Below are 23,597 nucleotides of genomic sequence, written 5' to 3' on the forward strand. Positions count from 1 at the left end.
AAACAAGCAGGCTGGTGTCTCTCTCCCTTCTCTCTCTCTCTCTCCTTCTCATTTCTGCCTTCTTCAACAACGTCATTACGTCCTTTATCTTCTATTGACGTAAGCACGCCCCACACACACATACACACACACTCTCTATCTTAAAGGGACTTTCACTGAGTCCATAACACTCTTCATCCACCAAACATCCCTCCCCACATGCACCACTAGTAATCTGTTTCGTCCAATTCACATGTAGTTTAGGACAACCCTTAATTTTTCTTCTTCACCAAGAATACCAATATCAAGCCCTATTTCACCATGAACTCTTGCCTCCACTTATTTGATTTAAAGGCCAATACATCTGGATTCATCATTGATGATCTTCCACATCGCACTCTCCAAGAATTCACTTTCATCAGCTCTCTGCAGCCCGTACATTCAATCACAATATCTCCAGTTCAAATACCCATGCTGCACTTACTGACTGACTGGATCCTCAGTTCCACCATTTCATCATTCTCATGCTGTTTTCTTTTTTTAATTTTATTTACAGTGTAGTAACAGTTGCTTCCGGTTCAACGGGTCCACGCCACCCATTTTAAACCCCCAAACTAACCTGCCCGTACATCTTTACAATGTGGGAGGTAACTGGAGCACCCGGCGCAAACCCACGCAGACACGGGAGAAAGTACAAACTCCTCACAGGCAGCGACGGTAATAGAAACCCGATCGCTGGCGCTGTAATAGCGTTAGGCTAACCGCTACGCTACCGTGCTGCCCCACTGAACACTCCACATCCTGTTTTAAACTCCTTAATGTAAATCTGGTGTCAAATTTAGTTTGAAACTGTTCATACAGGTGCCATAAGAAAAGAAGTTGCTTCCATTACTCTTGGGTGTTTACCATCAGAATGAGAACAGATGATATAAAACATATTAAGACCCGATCAGCATATCAAAACCAGAGTAGAAGATTAGAAGTTGTAAAGAAGGAACTCGACTGTTCTATGTGTTAAAATGCACAACAAGGATTGAAAATTTAAAAAGTTTAAAATACTTAATTAGGTTGGTGCAATTAAAGAGTATTAATGATAATGGGAGAATAACAAAAGGGTAAAAATCTACAATTGACAGAAAGCAACAATCCCAGTAAACACAGCAGTGATGCAACATTTCACAACATTTTGCAGCTTGATAATTAACACCAATACTTTACCAGGAATGCCGATGACTGCAATGATGGAATAGCAATAAGCCAACCCCAAGATCTGTGGAACTCCATGCATTGCTGTTGAAAGCTTTAAGCACACAATACACTGTTATATTTATACCCGACCTCAGTCACCAGGGAGCAGATTGGGAAGGCATTTTTGTTTTTTTTTTGCAAATTACATTAATTGAAACAAGCAACTTAAAGCAGCTGATGCCAATCATTGTTTTGATGAATGATTGGGTACAATGTGTAATCCTGCTTTTATTTTTTTCAAGAAATGTTAGGATCATCTGAAAAGGTGGGTGCATTTGGTGCAAGCTGCATTAAGATGTTTAGTAATAATTAAGATGCTTGAGATGCCCCTCATAATCTTTTACACCTCTATCAATTTGCCTCTGATTCTGCATCGCCCCAATGCGAAAAACCCTCACTTGCTCAACCCTTTCTCATCAGACATGTTCTCTAATCCAGGCAGTATCCTGGTAAATCTCCTCTACATCCTCTCTAAAGCTTCCACATCCTTCCTGTAATGAGGTGACCAGATCTGAACACAATAATCCAACTGTGGTCTAACCAGATTTTTATAGAGCTGCAACGTTACGTCGCGGCTCTTGAAATCAGTCCCCCGACTGACGAAGGCCAACACTCCATATGCTTTCTGAACCACCCTGTGGGTGGCACTTTGGGGGCATCTATAGATTTGGACCCCAAGATATCTCTGTTCCTTGACACTGATATGAATCCTGCCATTAATCTTGTACTCTGACTTCAAGTTCATTCTTCCAAAGTGTATCACTTCACACTGTTCCGGATTGAACTCCATCTGCCACTTCTCCGCCGAACTCTGCATCCTGTCTTTATTCCGTTGTAACCTATGACAACCTTCTACACTATACACACCTCCAACCTTCATGTCATCTGCAAAGTTACCAACACATCCCTCCACTTCCTCATCCAAGTCATTTGTAAAAACCACAAAGAGCAGGTGTCCCAGAACAAATCCCTGTGGAACACCACGGTTCACTGACCTCCAGGCAGAATACTCTCCATCTGCTACCACCCTCTGCCTTGTGTGGGCAAGACAATTCCAAATCCACACAGCCAAGTCTCCATGGATCCCATGCCTCATGACTTTCTGGATGAACCTGCCATGGGGAACCTTGTCAAACGCTTTACTAAAGTCCATATGCACCACATCCACTACTCTCCCTTCATCAATTTGTTTTGTCACCTCCTCAGAAAGCTCAATTTGGCCCACGAGGCAGGACCTGCCACTCACAAAGCCATGCTGACTACCCCTAATAAGACGACGTTTCTGCAAATGCTCATAAATCCTGTCTCTAAGAATCCTCTCCAATAGCTTGCCCACTACTGACGTAAGACTCACTGGTCTGTAATTCCCAAGATTATCCCTATCACCTTTCTCGAACAAGGGAAAAACATTTGTGATCCTCCAATCCTCTGGTGACACTTCTGTGGCCAGGAAGGACACAAATATCATTGTCAACGCCCCAGCAATCTCGTCGCTCGCCTCCTGTAAAACCTGGGCTATATCCCGTCTGGCCCCGGCGACTTATCCATCCTAATGTTTTATCCAACACGACCTCTTCCTTAGCCTCAACATGCTCCAGCACATTAGCCTGTTCTATGCTGACCCTCTCCCCTGTGAATACTGAAGCAAAGTATTCATGAAGGACGTCCCCGACCTCCTCCCCCTCCAGTTACATGTTTCCCCCCTTCACCCCTGAGCGGTCCTACACTCACTCTAGTCATCCTCTTGCTCTTCACGCACCTGTAGATCACCTTGGGTTTTTTCTTAATTCTACTCTTCGTCCCTTTTTAAGCTCCTGCCTGGCTAACTTATCATTCTCAAGAGCCCTGCCTGATTTTTGCTTCCAAAACCTGAAGTATGCTTCCCTTTTCCTCTTGACCAAATGTTTCACCTCTCTTGTCAACCATGGTCCCCTTATGCACCCATACTTTCCCTTTCTCAGAGGGACAAACCTCTCCAGAACCCCATTCATGTGTACCCTGAACAGCCTCCACATTTCAGCTGTGTGTTTCCCTGAGAGAATCTGTTACAATTTATGTGCTCAAGTTCCTGCCTAATACCGTCGTAATTAGCTCTCCCTCAATTAAAAACTTACCCATATCATCTATGGCTGTGCTGAAGATCAGACTCCCATGACAACAACCCCAGTATTTTTGCACCTTTCCAAAATCTGTCAACTTATCTGCTCCTCAGTATCCCAGTAGCTATTGGGCGGCCTATTGAATACTCCCAATAGAGTTATCGCTCCCTTCCTGTTTCTGACTTCCACCCACACTGACTCAGTAGACGATCCCTCCACGACATACTCCCTTTCTGCAGCTGTGATACTATGATACTGCCCCTCCTCTCTGACCTCCCTCCCTGTCCCTTTTGAAGCATCTAAACCCTGGAACAACAAACAACCAATGCTGCCCTTGCAACAGCCAAGTCTCTGTAATGGGCCCACATCGAAATTCCACGTCCTGATCCATGCTTGAAGTTCATCACCCTTGTTCTTAATACTTCTCTCATTAAGGTAAACACATGTCAACCCATCCAACTGACCCTGTCCACTGCCTACCCTTCCTCACAGTGTCTCTGCACATTGTATGTAACTATACACCAACTGCTACATCATCTGGCATTACACTCTGGTTCCCATCCCCCGTCAACCCAGTTTAAACCCTCTCCAACAGCTCGAATAAACCTGTCCGCAAGGGCATCAGTCCCTCTCGAGTTCAGGTGTAACCCGTCCCTTTTCTAGATGTCATAACTTCCCCAGAAGAGATCCCAGTGATCCACAAACCTGAAACCCTGCCCCCTGCACCAACACTTCAGCCACACATTCGTCTGCCGTACCTTCCTGTTCTTACCCTCACTGGCGCGTGGCACAGGCAGCAAACCAGACATTACCACCCTCGAGATCCTGCTTTGTAGCTTCCTTCCTAACTTTCCATATTCACTCTTCAGGACCACATCACTTTTCCTGTCTATGTCATTGGTGCCAATGTGTCTCTGGCTGCTTACCCTCCACCTTAAGAATGCTCTGGACTCAGTCAAGATATCTCAGACCCTGGCAGCTGGGAGGAAACATACCATCCGGGAGTCTCGTTCTCGTCCACAGAATCTCCCACCTGTTCCCCTAACCAATTCTTCCCACTTCCCTTCTGGGCTGCAGAATCAGACTCAGTGCCAGACACGTGGTCGCTGTGATTTTCCCCTGCTAGGTCCTCCCCCAAAACTGTATCCAAAACAATATACTTGTTATTGAGAGGAACGGCCACAGGGGTACCCTGCACTGACTGTCCATTCCATTTCACTCTCCAAGCGAGCCTAATTAAGGTCAACACCAACAGACTTCTTCAAGCTGGCGTGATTATAGATTCCCGCCACGATGTGACAGGCATCAAGGTATGAGGTGCTTGAGGTGAGATGTCGACTCCAGTCAGGATTATGGCGGAGAACTTCCGCGGTAGGTAGAACGGTCTGCACTTCACTGCCAGATGTTCCAAGTCGGGGGAGCAGGAATGGGACAAGACCGCCACGTCCGTGCACCATGACGAGTTTACCATAAAACAGACACTGCCGCCTTTTCCCTTGCACGATGCTGCCGTCTGGTCCATGCGGTGGATTGAGAAACACTCGGGCTGGAGCTCTGTGTCAGGAGAGTTGGGAGTGAGCCATGTGTCTGTGAAACAAAGTACACGGCAGTCCCTCATGTCCCTCTGATAAAGCAAGCTTGCTCTGAGTTCCTCAGTCTTGTTTTCTAATGTCTGCACATTAGCCAGGAGGATGCCAGGTAGAGGGGGGCATTAGGACCCTGCACTTCAGTCTTGAATTGAGCAAGTGCCAAAACGTAGGGAGAAAGGTGCTGACCGTGATAGTGATTCAATATTTGAAGAAAGAAGGTAAAAGGTGAATCACCATTCAAGATTTAAATTTTGAAAAGCTGGAGATTAGAGGGTTAGGTCTGAAGAATCAGACCAACAAGAACTGTCATTGCACAGAATTAGAGAAAACACTGGAAGCGATTCAAGGATTCCATAATTATTTATTAGAATACTTGGGTAACCGATAGATGAAGGAAGCTCAGTTTGTGAAATAAAGAGCGTTGGTCACCAAGAGAAATGGGAACTGGTGTAAAACTAAAGAAGGACTGTAGAGACTCAGCATATAGTGAGTGTTGCAGGTCGAGATTTTCTGATTCTAAGATTGCAGAACTGTTGGTGTTGACTTTCATTCACCATCAAACTGACGGCAACTTCAGGAGTTAATTCTGTGTGTAGTGAAACATGGAACAACCAGTGCACCTCCACACATTGTGCTGTCTGCAGCCTTCTCCACTGTGGTCAAAGGAAATCACTTGAACGTTGAGTAGTTGAGCCTTCTTCATTGTAAATTACCCTGCAAAACGTTCACTTTGTTGCATGAGGTCGGGCAGGACAGTAAGTCACATTAATGCTCAGCAAACTGTTGGTGGCTCTCTCATTTATCTCAAAGTCAAGTTTATTGTCATGTGCACAAGTCCATGTGTGCACAGGTGTAATGAAAACTTACTTACAGCAGCATCACAAGAAAAACATAAATTATGTGCAATTTTTAAGAAAGTACACAGTTAGAACAAAAAACAAAGTCTATTTTAGTGCAAAGTGATCAAGTGGTCACAGCGTTGCTGTACTGAGATGGTGATTGGGGTTGTGCAGGTTGGTTCAAGAACTGAAAGGCTGAAAGGAAGGCTCTGTTCTTGAACCTGGTGGTGTGAGACTTCAGGCTTCTGTACCTCCTGCCCGATGGTAGATGCAAGAAGATGGCATGGTCGGGATGGTGGGGACCTTGGATGATGGATGTTTCCTTCTAATGTATCATAATTCTTTTCTTCCTCAAATGGATTTTGGTTTTAGTTAAAGCTGATATTTTAACTTCATCATGTGTTTCACCAACTTTGACAACCAATGGCACTGCCTTTGCCCGGTCCCCAGCTTCACAGACCTGAGAATCATCATCGAATGGAAGGTCCACTGAACCAGCCACATATTGACTGTCGCTGCAAGAGCAACTGAGTGCCAAAGTCAAAGTCAAGTTTATTGTTCTGTGCACAAGTACATGTGCGCACAGGTGCAATGAAAACTGACTTGTAACATCACAGGCACATCGCATCAGATGATCAGCACTCACAACAAAAAAAAACATATGAAACATAAAGTATACACAATGTTTCCAAAAATAACACAATTGGAACAAACACACAAAGTCCATTTTATTGCAAAGTGATAAAACTGGTCACAGTGTTGCTGAACCATAGTGATTAGTGTTGTGCTTGTTGCTTCAGGAACTGAACGGTTGCAGGGAAGTAGCTGTTCTTGAACCTGATGGAGTGGCACTTCAGGCTTCTGTACCTGCTCCCTCAGGGTCGCTGGGAAAAGGTGGCATGGCCCGGATGGTGGGGATCCTGGATCCTAGATGTTGCCTTGTTGCAGCAGCTTCTCCTGTAGATAGATGTGTCCGTGATGAATTGGGATGAGTCCACGACTCTTTGAAGCTTCTTACATACCTGTACATTTGAATTGCTGTTCAGACCTTGATGTAACCAGTTGGGATAATCTCAACAGTACATCTGGAGAAGTGTGTTAGTCTGATAGCTGACAAGCCAAACTTCCTTACACTCCTAAGAAAGTAAAGATGCTGGTTCGCCTTCCTTGTGACTGCATCTATATGCAGGGCCCAGGAGAGCTCATCTGACATGTTAAAGCTGGTGAATCTCTCCACTGCCAATCCCCCAATGTAGACTGGTGCATCTTCACCCTCCTTCCCCTTCCTGAAGTCAACAATCAGCTCTTTAGTTCTAATGACATTGAGTGAGAGGTTGTTGTTGTGGCTCCACTCAACCAGGTGTCCTATCGCGCTCCAGGAAGCCGACTCATCACTTGTGATTCGTTAACAACAGTGGTGACCTCGGCGAATTTGTATCTGGAGCTGTGCTCAGCCACACATCTCCTCCTCGCTGACGATCAACACAGGTGCATCCCAAGGCTGCGTGCTTAGCCCCCTGCTCTACTCTCTGTACACACATGACTGTGTGGCTAAGCACAGCTCCATACACAAATTCACTGACACCACCACTGTTGTGTTTTTTTACCAAAATAAACTTTATTCATAATAAAAGACAAACTATATATAATAATAAAACAGTGCAAACCTTTACATTCTTGTACAGATCAATCATCAATCATTAGTGTTACCTTTGTAAAAAAAACACAGCACCGATGCCACACGAGTGGCTCCCTGGGGTGATACCCCAATCCCATATTTAAATCTTTAAGGGGCTTCCTCGCCTGACCCCGCCCCTCCCTCTCCTGTGGCAGAAGCACCCTAAACTGTCATCCTTCCCCACTGAGACCTTGCGTTGGCTGCACCCAGCTTCAGTGCGTCCCTCAGCACGTACTCCTGCATCCTGGAATGTGCCAGTCAGCAGCATTCCCCTATGGACAACTCGCAGAGCTGGGAGACCAGCAAGTTTCCGACAGACCAAAGGGCGTCTGTCACCGAGTTGATGACCTTCCAGCAGCAGTTGATGTCCGTCTCTGTGTGTGTCCCCGGGAACAGCCCGTAGATCAGAGAATCCTATGTTAACCAGCTGATAAGGACCCTTGCATCTTTTGCCACATCCTCCTCGCAAACCCACCACCCACAAAGAGGTGGGCAACCGACTCGTTCCAAGCGCAGTCCTCCCGGGGGCAGCACATGCTGGGAGCGATGTTCCGATCATGCAGGAAGGATCTGACTGGGAGGGCCCCTCTCACCGCCAGCCAAGCGAGGTCTTGGTGCTTGTTGGTGAGTTCTTCCAGATGGTCTGGATGGTCTGCTCAGGGAACCACCCCACAGTATCCATCGAGTCCTTCTCCTGCAGCGTCTGCAGGATGTTCCGTGTTGACCACTGCCTGATGGACTTGTGATCAAAGTTGTTGGTCTGGAAGAACTTTTCACGAAGGACAGGTAGTACGACAGCGTCCAGCTGACTGGGACATTATGTGGCCATGGGGCCAGGCCTATCCTTCACAACAGCAGGGACAGGTAGAACCTCGGAACGTCGTGACAGTGCGTGCCCACGTACTTGGGTTCCACGATCGCCAGGTGGTGATGATTCAGCTTACCAGAGCAAGATAGGACACCGAACTGAGAGGTGCCACAACAACAACCTCTAACTCAACGTTAATAAAACTAAAGAGCTGATTATTGCCTTCAGGAAAGGAAGGAGGGTGAACATGCACCAGTCTACATTGAGGGATTGGCAGTGGAGAGAGTCAGCAGCTTTAAAATCCTGGGCATTAACATATCGGATGAGCTGTCCTGGGCCCTCAACATAGATGCAATCACAAGGAAGGGGAGCCAGCGTCTTTACTTTCTTCGGATGTTAAGGAGGTTCAACTTGTCTGCGAACACTCTAACAAACTTCTGCAGATGTACCGCTGAAAGTATCCTCACTGGTTGCATCATAGTCTGAACGGCAATTTGAATGCTTAGGAATGTGAGAAGCTGCAGAAAGTAGTGAACTGTGCCCAGTACATCACTGGCACATCCCTTCTCACCATCGGTAGTATATCCAGGAGGCGCTGCCTCAAGAAGGGAACATCCATCATCAAATATCCCCACCATCCGGGCCGTGCCATCTTCTTGCAGCTGCCATCAGGGAGGAGATACAGAAGCCTGAAGTCCCACGTCACCAGGTTCAAAAACAGGTACTTCCCTTCAACCATTCACTTCTTGAACCAACTGGCACAACCCTCATCACCAGATTTTACCAACACCGTGACCACTTTCATCACTTTGTAATGAAATTAACTTTGTCTTTTCTGTTATAATTGGTTTCCTTCTTGTAAAAATTGTTGAATTTATGTTATTCTTTTGAATGCTTCTTCTGTGATGCTCTGTGCCTGTGATACATCTGCAGGTCTGCTTTTCATTGCACCTGTGCATATCACAATACACTTGAATTTGACTTTGACTTTGATAGTTCCGCAAACTAAATCCAATGTGTCTGTTCATTTGCGAAGCCAAAACCATCTTTTTTCCAGGGTGCTGTGTTCAATGAGCTCAGGACAGCTTTCACCTGTTACCTCCACCCTTCAAGGCGTTCCTTACTTTTCATGGAAGAAATGGAAGCAGCATCACACATTCTGCACAATTATTCATCAAATAATTATTGGCATCAACCGCACTGCTTTACGCTGCCTGTTTCGATGAATGTAATTAGCATGAAAAACAAAGACGCCTCCTGATCTGCTCCCTGGTGACTGATGTCGATAATGAATATAACAGACTGTGAATGCAGTGTATTGTGTGCTTAAAGCTTTTCATCGCAATGCATGGAGTTCCACAAATCTTGGGGTTGGCCATTTGCTATTCCATCATTGCAGTTATCAGCATTCCTAGTAAAGTATTGGTGTTAATTATCAATCTGCAAATTGGAGATTTTTGCGTCTTTGCTGTTCCCCCAGTATCATTAATCCCCTTTAATTGTTTTCTCCCATTGCTTGTACCAGTTTAATTGAATATTTTATTCCTTTTAAATTTTATTTCTTCATAGTGCATTTTATCACAAATAGTGGGCGAGTTTCTTCTTTACAGCTTCTAGTCTTCTAATCTTGGTTTGAAACATTATATCATCTCTTCTCATCCTGATGGTAAACACCCAACTATAATGGAAGCAATTTCTTTTCTTTTGGCACTTGTATGAACAGTTTTAACCTTAAGCAGTTCAAAAAGGACACGGAGTATTTAGAAAACAGCACGAGAATATTGACATAGTGGAACTGAGGATCCAGGATCCAGTAAGTGCAGGATGGGTATTTGAACTGGAGATTTTGTGATTCAATGTACTGGCTGCAGACAGGGGACAAAAATGTATTTGTGAAGAATGCAGTGTGGAAGATTTTAGACCAAATCAGTGGAGGCAAGAGTTCATGGCGCAATAGTGCTTGATATTGGGTATTCTTGGTGAAAGAGAAAAATTGTGGGGTATCTTAAACTACATGTAGATTGGACAAACCATATCACTAGTTGTGCATGTGGGGAGGGAGCGGAGTAAAATACAGAATTTGTTTGCTGGATGAAGACATGCAGGCGAAAGAGACATCCGAGGGAGCGCAGCTTTGATCTTTGATTTAACTGAATGATGAAGATTTACAATGTTGGGCCAGTTGGTGCACTGTCTCTGAGCCAGTGGAAAAAGCCTCATCCCACTTTTTAGCACCATGTCTATAGCGCTCTTCAAATACACATCCAAATGTGGTTTAAATATGCATATATCGCTTTCGGAAAGTGAGTTCCAAACATCCATCTGGGTGTATTCACAAGAGGAGGGGTCGATGGCATTGTTGTACCAGAGGGAGAAATATTGGATGGGGTGAAATTAAAAGCAAAAGAAGCTTTTTTCAGTATTTTCAGTGATCTGGATAACGAAAAACATGAAAATCAGTGGTGCTGAAGTTTTCAGTGGAAGATAACGTTCTTGCTCTGGATGTTTTCCACAGAGACAGACTCTCTGTTAAGGTCCAAACTTAAATATGTTGTAACCTTACAGTGCAGTTAATCACCTGATAGAATTCTGAGTGGGGTAACTGTCTGTCAACTCAGTTTCAAGTGTCAAAGCAATAAATGTTATACTGAATGCCATCAGGTACAATATTATCTGAGTTCCAATGCTTCTTCTTTGTCACACAGACAAAATCAAAACCAAAACATACACCGCACACCACATGCATTCAAACAAATTATACGCCACACAGACAAAATACACACCACACACACACCACACATAAACACAAACACACAATCACTAACACACACTCACTCCCTCTGTCTTCCACTATTGCAGCTAACTTGGCCGTGATTGGGGTAATGTTGCGCAGACGATGTGGTCTCTCCAGATGTATCACTGTCTACCTGCTGTCGATGGCGGTGACGGATCTCCTGGTCATTATCACCGGCGTGATATTAAACCGGATTGTTCCCATGATTTTCCCGCCCAATTTCCTGACCACTGCTCAGGCCTGCAATGTGAATCTCACGATAGGTTTCGCTGTGAGAGACTGCTCCGTCTGGGTGACGGTGATGTTCACCTTTGATCGCTTTATGGCAATTTGCTGCCAAAAATTGAAAATGAAATATTGCACGGAGCAATCGGCGGCTGTGGTGATCGGAACGTTTACTGCCCTGGGCTGTTGCAGAAATGGATTTAATTATTTTATATATGAACCTCTGCACAAAAACGAGCCTTCACCGTGCAAAATTAAGTCAGCATTTTATACTTCACCTGGCTGGATAGCATTTGACTGGATCGACAGCATTTTAACCCCCTGTCTGCCATTCGTTCTAATTTTGCTGTTCAATTTCCTCACCGTCAGGCATATTTTAAGGGCCATTAGAATCCGAAGGAGACTCCAGGGCGGCAGGAACAGTGAGAGACAGAGTGACCCAGAGATGGACAGCCGCAGGAAGTCTATCATCCTGCTCCTAAGTATCTCGGGTATCTTCATCCTCTTCTGGCTACTGGAAGTGATAACTTTCCTCTACGTTCGCATTACCGATGTCACTTACTTCTCAGGTTCCAATTTAAATGACTCAATTTTTCCTCTGCAAAAAAGTGGGTACGCGCTTCAGTTCTTGTGTTCCTGCGTGAACCCATTTATTTATGCAGGGACACAGAGTAAGATCAGAGACGAGATAAACCCGGGGCTGAAATATCCACTGACTCTCATTAATAAATTACTGAAATAAACTATTTGTATTCTTTGTTAACAGTTTATGTTGCAAACCACACTCATCTTGTTCTCTATCATCTCACCTGCTCAGTCATGTAGCTTTAGTGTGAAAACAGGCCCTTCAACCCAACTCGTCCACGCCAACCAAGTTGCCGAACTGAGCCCGTCCCATGTGCCTGCCTTTGCAGTTGTTCCCACTTCCACCGCTTCGGCTTTTGCTCTAGAGGCTTCGGTGGGAGGAGGCGGAGGCTAAGGTAAGTCTCTGGTAAATTTCTTTCTTTCTTTGTTTTTTGCTTAAGTGCCAGACTCGAGCAGTTAGATTGGCTCTGGGGTCAGTGGTATCTTCATCTTGTGAGATGTTGGAGTACTGGGAGACCCCCAGTCTCCTTGATAACTACACCTACACGAGGTGCATCCAGATGTAGCTTCTTACAGACCGTGTTAGGGAACTGGCGCTGCAGCTGGATGACCTTCGGCTCCTACGGGAGAAAGAGGAATTGACAGATAAGTCCTACAGGAAGGGAGCCACTCCTAAGCTGCAGGATGCAGGTAGCTGATTGACTGATGAGAAGGAAGGAGAATAGGTAGGTAGTGCAGAGTACCCTTGTGGTTTTTCCCCTGAATAACAGGTATACCACTTTGGACATGTGGGGGGGGGGGGGAACGACCTACCATGGGAAATCTGCAGTGACCAGGTCTCTGGCACTGAGCCTGGTTGTGTTTCTCAGAAGGGAAGGGGGAGAAGAGGAGAGAGGCAGCGGTAGGGCATTCAATAGTAAAGGGTCAGACAGGACATGCTGTGGACATGAAAGACTCCTGGATGGTAGGTTGCCTCCTGGGTGACGGGGTCAGGGACGTCTTGGATCAGGTCCACAGCATTCTGAAAGGGGAGGGTGAACAGCCAGATGTCGTGGTACATGTTGGTACCAGTGACATTGGCAGGAAAAGAGATATTGGGATCTGGGTGGGGAGCTGAACAGCTGGAGCTCAGGGGTAGTTATGTCTGGGTTGGTGCCCGTGCGGCGCGCCAGTGAGGGTGGGGATGGGATGACCTGGCAGATGGCTGCGTGGCTGAGGAGTTGGTGCAGGGGGCAGAGCTCAGATCTGTGCATCATTGGGATCTCTTCTGGGGAAGGTACGACCTGTACAAAAGGTACGGGCTACACCTGAACTGCAGCGAGACCAATATTGTTGCAGGCGGGTTTGCTCGAACTGTTGGGAAATGGGAACCTGAGTGACAGGTCAGAGGTTGGTGCATTTAGTGTACAAGTAGATGCAAAGTGTAGAGAGACTGTGAGGAAGGATAGGTAGTTGAAAGGGCAACATCTCAGTCAGTTGGATGGGCTGAAGTGTGTCTACTTTAATGCGAGAAGTATCAGGAACAAGGCTGATGAACTCAGAGCTTGGGTAAGATGTGAAACTATGACGTGGTGGCCATTACAGAGACTTGGCTGTCACAAGGGCAGGAATGGCCGCTGGATGTTCCGGGGTTCAGATGTTTCAAAAGGGACAGGGACGAGGTAAAAGCGGTAGGGTAGCGGCTTTGCTGATCAGGGACAGTGTTACAGTTGTAGAAAGGGAGGATGTCCAGGAGGGATCGTCCACTGAGTCAGTGTGGGAGGAAGTTAGAAACAGGAAGGGAGCGATCACTCTATTGGAAGTATTCTACAGACCCCCCAATAGCAGCAGAGACACTGAGGAGCAGATCAGGAGGCAGATTTTGGAGAGGTGCAAAAATAATAGGGTTGTTGTCCTGGGTGATTTCAACTTCCCTAATATTGATTGGCACCTCCTTAGTGTAAAGGGGATGGATGGGGCAGAGTTTTTAGGTGTGTCCAGGAAGGATTCCTGACACAATACGTGGCCAGGCCGACTTGAGGAGAGGCCAATCTGGACCTGGTACTGGGCAATGAGCCTGATCAGGTTTCAGATCTCTCTGTGGGAGAGCTTTTCGGAGCTGGTGACCATAACTCCTTGACCTTTACCATAGCCTTGTAGAGGGATAGGAGCAGACAATATGGGAAAGTATTTAATTGAGGGAAGGGAAATAGTGATGCTATTAGGAAGGAACTTGGGAACATAAATTGGGAACAAATGTTCTTGGGGAAGTGCACAACAGAAATGTGGAGGTTGTTTGGGAGTACTTGTATGGAGTTCTGGATACGTTTGCCCCATTGAGGCAGGATAAGGATGGTAGAGTGAAGGAACCATGCTTGACGAGATGTATAACATCTTGTCAAGAGGAAGAAACAAGTTTCCCTAAGGTTTAGAAAGCATGGATCAGACAGGGCTCTGGAGAGTTTCAAGGTAGCCAAGAAGGAGCTTAAGAATGGACTAAGTAGAGCTAGAAGGGAGCATGAGAAGGCTTTGGCAAGTAGGATTAATGAAAACCCCAAAGCATTCAACAGGTATCTGAAGAATAGCAGAATGACTAGAGTGAGTGTAGGACCGATCAGGGATAAAAGCGGCAACATGCTTGGATTTGGAAGAGATAGGGGAGGTCAATGAATACTTTGCTCAGTATTCACCAGTGGTGAAGACTTCGACATTTGTGAGGATGGTGTACAACAGGTTGATATGCTAGGGCATGTCAATGTGAAGAAAGAGGATGTGCTGGAACTTCTGAAAAACATTCGGATAGATAAGTCACTGGGGCTGGATGGGATATATCCAAGGTTGTTACAGGAAGTGAGGGAAGAGATTGATGTGCCTTTGGCAATGATCTTTGCGTACTCACTGGCCACTAGAGTAGTGTCCGATGATTAGAGGGTGGAAAATGTTGTTCCTTTGTTCATGAAAGGAAATAGGTACAACCCTGTTAATTACAGACTAATGAGTCTTACTTCAGTGGTGGGCAAATTGCTGAAGAAGATTCTTAGAGACAGGAATTCTGGGCATTTGGAGAAGCATCGGCTGATTAGGGACAGTCAGCTTGGCTTTGTGAGGGGCAGGTTGTGGCTCACCAGCCTGATTCAATTCCTTGAGGATGTGACAAAGCACATTGATGAAGGTTGAGCAGTGGATGTGATCTACATGGATTTTAGTAAGGCATTTGTTAAGGTTCCTCATGGAAGGCTCATTCAGAAAGTCAGGAGGAATGGGATCCAGGGAAACATGGCTGTGCGGATTCAGAACTGGATCGCCCATAGAAGACAGAGGGTGATGGTAGATGGAGCTTATTCTGCCTGGAGGTTGGTGACCAGTGGTGTTCTACAGGGATCAGTTCTGGGACGCAGGTTCTTTGTGATTGTTATAACTAACCTGGATGAGGAAGTGGAAGGGTGGGTTAGTAAGTTTGCAGATGATACAAAGGTTAATGGTGTTATGGACAGTGTAGAAGTTTGCTGTTGATCACAATAGGACATTGATTGAGCTGCGCTGAGAAGTGGCAGATGGAGTTCAACCTGGAAAAGTGTGAAGTGACACACTTTGGAAGATCGAATCTGAAGGCATAATATAAATTAATGGCAGGACTCTGAGCAGTGTGGAGGAACAGAGGTATCTTGGGGTCCACGTCCAAAGATCCCTAAAGGTTGCGGCGCAGGTCAATAAGGTTGGTGTGTTGGCCTTCACTATTTGGGTTATTGAGTTCAAGAGCCATGAGGTAATGTTGAAGCTCTATAAAACTCTGGCTAGACCACACTTGGAGTATTGTGTTCAGTTCTGGTTGCCTCATTATAGGAAGGATGTGGAAGCTTTAGAGAGGGTGCAGAGGAGATTTACCAGGATGCTGCCTGGATTGGAGAGCATGTCTTCTGAGGATAGGTTGAACAAACTTGGGCTTTTCTCTTTGGAGTGAAGGAGGATGAGAGGTGACTTGATAGAGGTGCACAAGATGATAAGAGGCATAGATCCAGTGGACAGTCATAGACTTTTTCCCAGGGTGACAATGGCTAACACAAGGGGGCATAAATTTAAGGTGTAAGGGTAATGTAAGAGAGAGGTCTTTTACTCAGAGAGTGGTGGGTGCGTGGAACGCACTGCCAGCAGAGGTGGTGGAGGCAGTTACATTTGGGACATTTAAGAGTTTTTTAAATAGCCACATGAATTATAGAAAAATGAATGGCTATGCGAGAGGAAAGGGTTAGACAGATCTTAGAGCAGGAGAAAATGTCAGCACAACATCATGGGCCTAAGGGCCTGTACTGTGCTGTCATGTTCTATGTTAAAGTTAAGTGATTATAGCCATTGAAACTGTTATAAATCGTTTATTGTTATCGTTCTGTTTAAATAGTGTAATACTTTGTGTCAGGAGAGTGAGATTCTCTTTCCAGAAGATCTGCTGTGTGAATAAAGACTTCTGGGTGGCTCAGTTCAGTCAGTCACTACATTTGGGGGCTCATCTGGGATACACTCGTGACCCACTGTGTGGCTCATTACCTCAGCAGTCTGAGGGGTTCAGGATTTTTAGTGTAGCACCATCCTTGGATCTGTTCAGGCCAACGATCATGGGATCACAAAGTATTAAATAACACAGCGGAGAGCTGGGCTGGTAGATGTAAATGTGTTGTGCGTGTTTGTGCAAGGGACCAGCTGTCAGACAGTATTGGGTAGTTGGTGAGACAGGGCCACCAGTTACGAAAGGTGGTCACTGACCGTTCGGGACACCAGAAGGGTGCTTGTATTACTCGTTCAGGAGACCATAGAGCAGGACACGTGTTTGTTTCGGTTAAGAATAAGTTTGAAACTTTGGGGTAACAAAGTTTTATGTGAAACAGAATGCAGTCGGCAGCCTGAGCTCAGTGGCACAGAAGCGGAATATTGCAGAGGACATCCTCTCGGGGTTTAAGTCTGTTCTGTTTTATTTTTGTCCTTCCCTTGTCTTTTGTTTAATGTGGGAATTAGCATGGAAATACTTGCAAGAGAGAAATCAGTGTCAGGCGCAGCAAGAGGCAGGAGAAGGAAGGGGACAGGTACAGAGAAGAGTTGGACGGGATGTAAAGAGCGAGAGACGTGGATAAGAAGCCGACAGAGGAGCTGGAACAATATCAGGATCATTCAGTCAGGGACCTGGATAGTCTGAGAGATAAATGGGGAAAGGCCCAGCGGGCGGTTGCTCACTGGGTAGCAGTCATGAGAATGGCCAAAGAGGAAGGTGAGGAGTTAGATTGGGAAGTACTGGCTCGAAAGGTTGACAAGTGGGAACGTGCCAGCATACAGGAGAGGTTATCCCCAGCCTTGCCTATCGGGACGGCACCTATCAAGGTCAGACAAAACAAGCCCAGAATCCTGATGACCCAGCCGGCCCCTGACACAGATTACTACAATTCACAAACCCTTCACCTCCGGCAGAAGCAAAGCATTTTGTCTGAGCCGCCCTCACTTCCAGTGGCATGTGGTAAGGCAGAATTCTGGCGCCAGCTCAAAGAAATGATTGAAGTTCACCAGATGTGCCCCAAAGATACACGTGTTGGTTAAAGCCAAATACCCAAGGAATCTGTGGGACAGTATGGCCCAAGGGGTGTGGGATGGTACGTGGACGAGCAGTGGGAGTGGCAGGAACAAGGTTAGATATTGGAATGTGAGGGAGAAGTGAGGCAGTGACTCGGGAGGGGAGAGTAACTGGGCAATGGGAATGTCAGTGGGTCAGAGAGCTGATGAGCCCACCATGGGTTACACAGAGCGTAAATATGGTGCATGTGAGGAATAGTCAGGGGCAGACAGTCCTGGTCGGGATGACTCAGTCTTCCTGAAAGTGATGAAGGAAGGGCTGAGCTCGGCCCACCAGGAAGTTTAAGATTTGGGGATCGATGTGGGATTAACCTACCCCACAATAGTATCATGGGCCAGCGAGATAGAGTGGTCACAGGGTGGCTGCAGTAGATGTTGCCCCAGTGAGGACACAGCGGAATTGCTTTGTGTGCCAGCGACGGGGACACTGCGAGGGACTGCCGGAATAGACATAGAAAGGTAAAGGAGATGATCTGTTCCAGCGATGGCCTCTCAGGCCGTGGTTGGAGGTGGTGTCCTAATAAGGGAGGGCCTGAGAGTCGCCCACCAAAACAGGCAGGAAACACAGCAGCACCCTCTGTCCGAACCGACTGCCTCATAAGGACAGCGTCCAGGTCAGACAAACAGCTGTCAGCAGCCTCCATTGTCAGTACTGATCACCCACGGAGGGACACAAAAGGTTTATTAGGGGGCCAGAAATGTGATATGTTAGTGGACACAGGGTCAGCAGCATCGATAACTGATCTACCCTTGCCCACGACTGGAGAGGGTATTTATATTAACGGTGCAGGAGGAGACCCTATGAGAGCAGGGAGGAGTGAACCTAAGATGCTTGAGACAGAGGGAGTGCAGCTGCCTGTAGATTTTTGGGTGTGCCCAAACAATGAGGGTACTGTCCTGGGGAAAGACACACTGAGTAAGGCAGGTGCGATCATAGACTCAGGGAAGGGACAGATTACGTGGATGAGTCAAGGTCAGCAAAACCAAGAGAGACAGCAGCCCCAAGCAGGGACAGACAGAGGACAACATGTGTGAATCATGTCAAGAGGTCCCAGGGGTCGGGGCTAAACACAGACAAAGTGTGAGAAGCGACACAGCTGCCTGCAGAGGCAGCAGGGATTCAGGGAAAGGCTCACCAGAAAGGGGGAAGTGAGGAGCAGAAAAGGAATGAGTGGGCAGAGCTCAGGGTGAAAGGAGCAGCAGAAGAACACGAGGTGACTGGAACTGCAAGTGTTGAGGAGGGAACTGCTGGAGCCAGTTCAGTAAAGCTGTCTGGAGAGGCAGAGGAGAAGGAGAAGATGGAAGCAAAGGAGGGACCAGATGGTAGCTGGACCCATGGGGAGGCAGGAGTGGCTGTAGCCCCAGTGTGTATGAGGCAGATTCTGCTGAAGTTATACCATGGGGTGAGGCATCAGGGAAGGCACAGCATGATCACGATGTGGATGTTGTGGCAAGGCAAGGGTTAAGATAAGGTGCAGGCAGAGATAGTTTACAGACAGTGTGCAGTCAACCGAGGCGAGAAAAGTCTTTGAGAGCACAGCTCCCCTTTGCGCAGCATGGGACCCGAGGCTATTTGGCATCCTGAGACAAGATCAGGACGCAAACGAAGGATGCGAGGCGCACACTAACTATTGGTTAGTTACACTAACTAACTACTAACGCAAAGGTTTTATTGGCCATCAACATGTAGTTTCTATTGGCCATTAACCTCTGCATTATCGTAGAATGATTGGTGATATATTATGCAAATAAGGGATTTGAATGTACACAAGGTTTCCGATTGGTCCGTATCTGTATAAAAATGGTATTTCTTTGTTCAAACTTTAGAACAGTTCGGTGACAGGGGCCGGACTGTCCTCCTTGTGCACAAGTAGATAAAGTGCGTTTGAGAAACGAGAGCAAGTTGTCAGAGTCCAGTTACTCGGTGACGACAAACCCTCTGTTACACAAACCGAGCTTCCTTCACTTATCGGTTACCCCAGTGTTCCAATAAATTATTATTGGAATCCTTGAACTGTTTCCACTTGTTGTCTCTTATTCTCTGCAATGATAGTTCTTGCTCATCTGATGCTTTAGATTTATCCTGCTAATGTCCAGTTTTATGAAATTTAAATCTTGATTGGTGATTCACCTTTCACCTTCTTTCTTCTAATATTGAATCACTATCATGGTTTGCACCTTTTTCACTACCTTTTGACACTTGCTCAATTCAAGACTGAACGCAGGGTCCTAATGCCCCTTCTCCCGGGCATCCTCCAGGCTAATGTGCAGTCATGAGAAAACAAGACTGAGGAGCTCAGAGCAAGATTGCTTTATCAGAGGGACATGAGGGACTGCTGTGTACTTTGTTTCACAGAGACATGGCTCACTCCCAACTCTCCTGACACAGAGCTCCAGCCCGAGGATTTTTGATCCACCGCATGGGCCAGACGACAGCGTCGGGTAAGGGAAAAGGCGGCAATGTCTGCATTATGATAAACTCGTCGTGGTGCACGGACGTGGCCGTCTTGTCCCATTCCTTCTCCCCCAACCTGGAACATCTGGCAGTGAAGTGCCGACCGTTCTCCCTTCCGTGGGAGTTCTCCGCCGTCATCCTGACTGCAGTCTACATCTCACGTCAGGCATACATCAAGCTGGCACTTGAGGAACTGAGAGCTGTAATCAACAAGAACGAAGGAACGTACCCCGAAGCCTGTCAACACCTCCTCCTCGCTGACTATCAACACAGGTGCACCTCAAGGCTGCGTGCTTAGCCCCCTGCTCCACTCTTGAAACACACATGACTGTGTGGCTAAGCACAGCTCCATTTACAAATTCGCCGAGGTCACCACTGTTGTTGGATGAATCACAAGTGATGTGTCAGCTTACCAGAGCGAGATAGGACACCTGGTTGAGTGGTACTGCAGAAACAATTTCTCATTCAATGTCAGTAAAACTAAGGAGCTGATTGTTGCCTTCAGGAAGGGGAAGGAGGGTGAACATGCACCAGTCTACATTGGGGGATTGGTGGTGGAGAGATTCAGCAGCTTTAAATTCCTGGGTGTTAACATATCGGATGATCTGTCTGGGCCCTGTACATAGATGAAATCACAAGGAAGGATAGCCAGTGTCTTTACTTTCTTAGGAATTTAAGGAGGTTTGGCTTGTCACCGAACATTCCAACAAGTTTCTACAGATGTACTGTTGAAAGTATCCTGACTGGTTGCATTATGGTCGGAATGGCAATTCGAATGTGCAGGAACGTAATAATCTGCAGAGAGTACTGGACTCTGCCCAATACATCACAGGCACATCCATCCACACCATCGGTAGTTTCCACAGAAGGCGTTGCCTCAATAAGTAAACATCCATCATCAAAGATCCCCACCATCCGGGCCATGCCATCTGCTCGCAGATACCATCGGGCAGGAGGTACAGAAGTCTGAAGTCCCACACCACCGGGTTCATGAACATCTACTTCCCTTCAACCATTCGGTTCTTGAACCAACCAAACACAACCCTCATCACCAGAGTTTACCAACACTGTGACCACTTTCATCACTTTGCACTAACTTGAACTTTGTTCTTTTTTTTGTTCTATTGTGTTCTTTCTCATAAAAATTGTGTTTCATTGATGTTTCTCTTGTGAAAGCTGCTTATCTGATGCAATGTGCCTGTAATTATTCTGCAAGTAAGTTTTTCATTGCACTTTTGCAGATTACTTGTCTTGGGCAATAAACTCGACCTTGACTTTGACTTTGATGATTCCCCAAACTAAATCCAAAGTCTCTGTTCAGTTTTTAAAGCCAAAAGCATCTTGTTCCTGGTTGCTGTCTTCAATGGGCTGAAAGACAGCTTTCACCAAATACATCTACTCTTGGGGAATTCCATTTCTTTTCTTGGAAGAAATGGAAGCAGGATTACACATTCTACACATTTATTCATCAATAGAATTATTGGCACCAGCTGTTTTAAGTTGTTTGTTTCAATTAACGTGATTAGGATAAAAAACAATCATGCCTTCCAAAAATTCTCCCTGCTGACTGATGTTGGGCATAAATATAACAGACCGTGAATGCAGTGCATTGTGTGGTTATAGCTTACCATAGCAATGCATGGAGTTGCACAGATCTTGGGGTTGGTCATTTGCTGTTCCATCATTGCAGTCATCGGAATTCCTGGTAAAGTATTGGAGTTAATTATCCATCTGCAAAATGTTGTGAGATGTTGCATCACTGCTGTGTTTACTGGGATTGTTGCTTTCTGTCGATTGTGGATTTTTACCCCTTTGCTGTTCTCACAATCTGATTCATACTCTTTCTCCCAATGGTTGTACCATTCTGATGGAATATTTTATTCCTTTTGAATTTTATTTCTTTATAGTGCATTTCATCATGATTAGCTGTCGAGTTTCTTCGTCACACCTTCCAATCTGCAATCTCATTCTGATGGTAAACGCAGAACTACAATGGAAGCAATTTCTTTTCTTATGGCACTTGTTTGAACAGTTTCAAACAAAATTTGACAACAAATTTACATGAAGAAGTTTAAAACAGGACGTGGAGTGTTGAGAACAACATGAGAATGTTGAAAGAGCGGAACTGAGTGGTAAGGAAGGTCAGTAAGTGCAGGATGGGTATTTGAACTGGAGACTTTGTGATTCAATGTACTGGCTGCAGAGAGGTGATAAAAGTGAATTTATGGAGTGTGCAATGTGGAAGATCGGTCATTGATGAATCCAGATGGATGGGATTTATGCTTAAATAAGTGGAGGCAGGAGAAGGAGTACACGGTGTAATGGGGCTTGGTATTGGTATTCTTGGTGAAGGAGAAAAGTTGTGGGGTATCTTAAACAATGTGTAGATTCAACAAACCGGATTACTGGTGGTGCATGTGGGGAGGGAGTGGATTGAAATACAGGATTGGTTTGGTGGATGAAGACGTGCATGTGAAAGGTACATCTGAGGGAGCGCAGCTTTGCAGTAGTGATCTGTGATTTAACTGAGCTTTGAAGATTTACAATGACGGGCCCATTGGTGCGCTGTCTCTGTGCCAGTGAAAAATGCTTCATCACACTTTTTATCACCATGTCTATAGCACTGTTCATATTCACATCAAATGGTGTTGAAATATGCATGTGTCGTTTTTGGGAAGTGAGTTCCAAACATCCATCTGGGTGGCTTCACAAGAGGAGGGGTCGATGGCATTGTTGTACCAGAGGGAGAAATATTCGATGGGGTGAAACTCCTGGAAAAAGCTTTTTTCAGGATTTCCAGTCATATGGAAGAGATGAAGAACAACATGGAATTCAGTGGTGTTGACAGTGTTGCAGTTTTCAGTGGAACATAACGTTCTTGCTCTGGATATTTTCTACAGAGACCGACTCTCTGGTAAGATCCAAGCTGAAGTGTGTTGCAACATCACAGTGCAGTTAATCACATGACAGAATTCTTCTTGGGGTAATTGTCTGTCAACTCAGTTTCAGGTGCAAAGCAATAAAAGTCTCACTGATTACCGTGAATTACAATTTTATCTAATTTGTCACACACAAGCATTGAAAACACAAAATATACACCACACACCATAGACGATAAATAAAACCACCACACACACATTCTACACACCACACACAATAAACACAGCGTACACACACAAAATACAAATCACACACTCACACCACACATATTCCCACACAACACACTGATACACAATCTCATTCACACTTCCTGAAAACACACACACACACACACACACACACACACACACACACACACACACACACACACACACACACACACAATCGCTAACACACACTCACTCCCTCTGTCTTCCTCTATTGCAGCTAACTTGGCCGTGATTGGGGTAATGTTTCGCAGACGATGTGGTCTCTCCAGATGTATCACTGTCTACCTGCTGTCGATGACGGTGACGGATCTCCTGGTCATTATCACAGGCGTGATACTAAACCGGATTGTTCCAATGACTTTCCCGTACAGTTTCTTGACCATCGCTCCAGCCTGCAAGGTGATTCTCGCGGTAGCTTATGGTGTAAGAGATTGCTCCGTCTGGGTGACGCTGATGTTCACCTTTGATCGCTTTGTGGCTATTTGCTGCCAACAATTGAAAACGAAATATTGCATGGAGCGAACGGCGGCTGTGGTGATCGGAACCGTTACTGCCCT

The sequence above is a fragment of the Pristis pectinata genome, chromosome 35 (assembly GCF_009764475.1).
Source record: "Pristis pectinata isolate sPriPec2 chromosome 35, sPriPec2.1.pri, whole genome shotgun sequence".
Taxonomy (NCBI): domain Eukaryota; kingdom Metazoa; phylum Chordata; class Chondrichthyes; order Rhinopristiformes; family Pristidae; genus Pristis; species Pristis pectinata.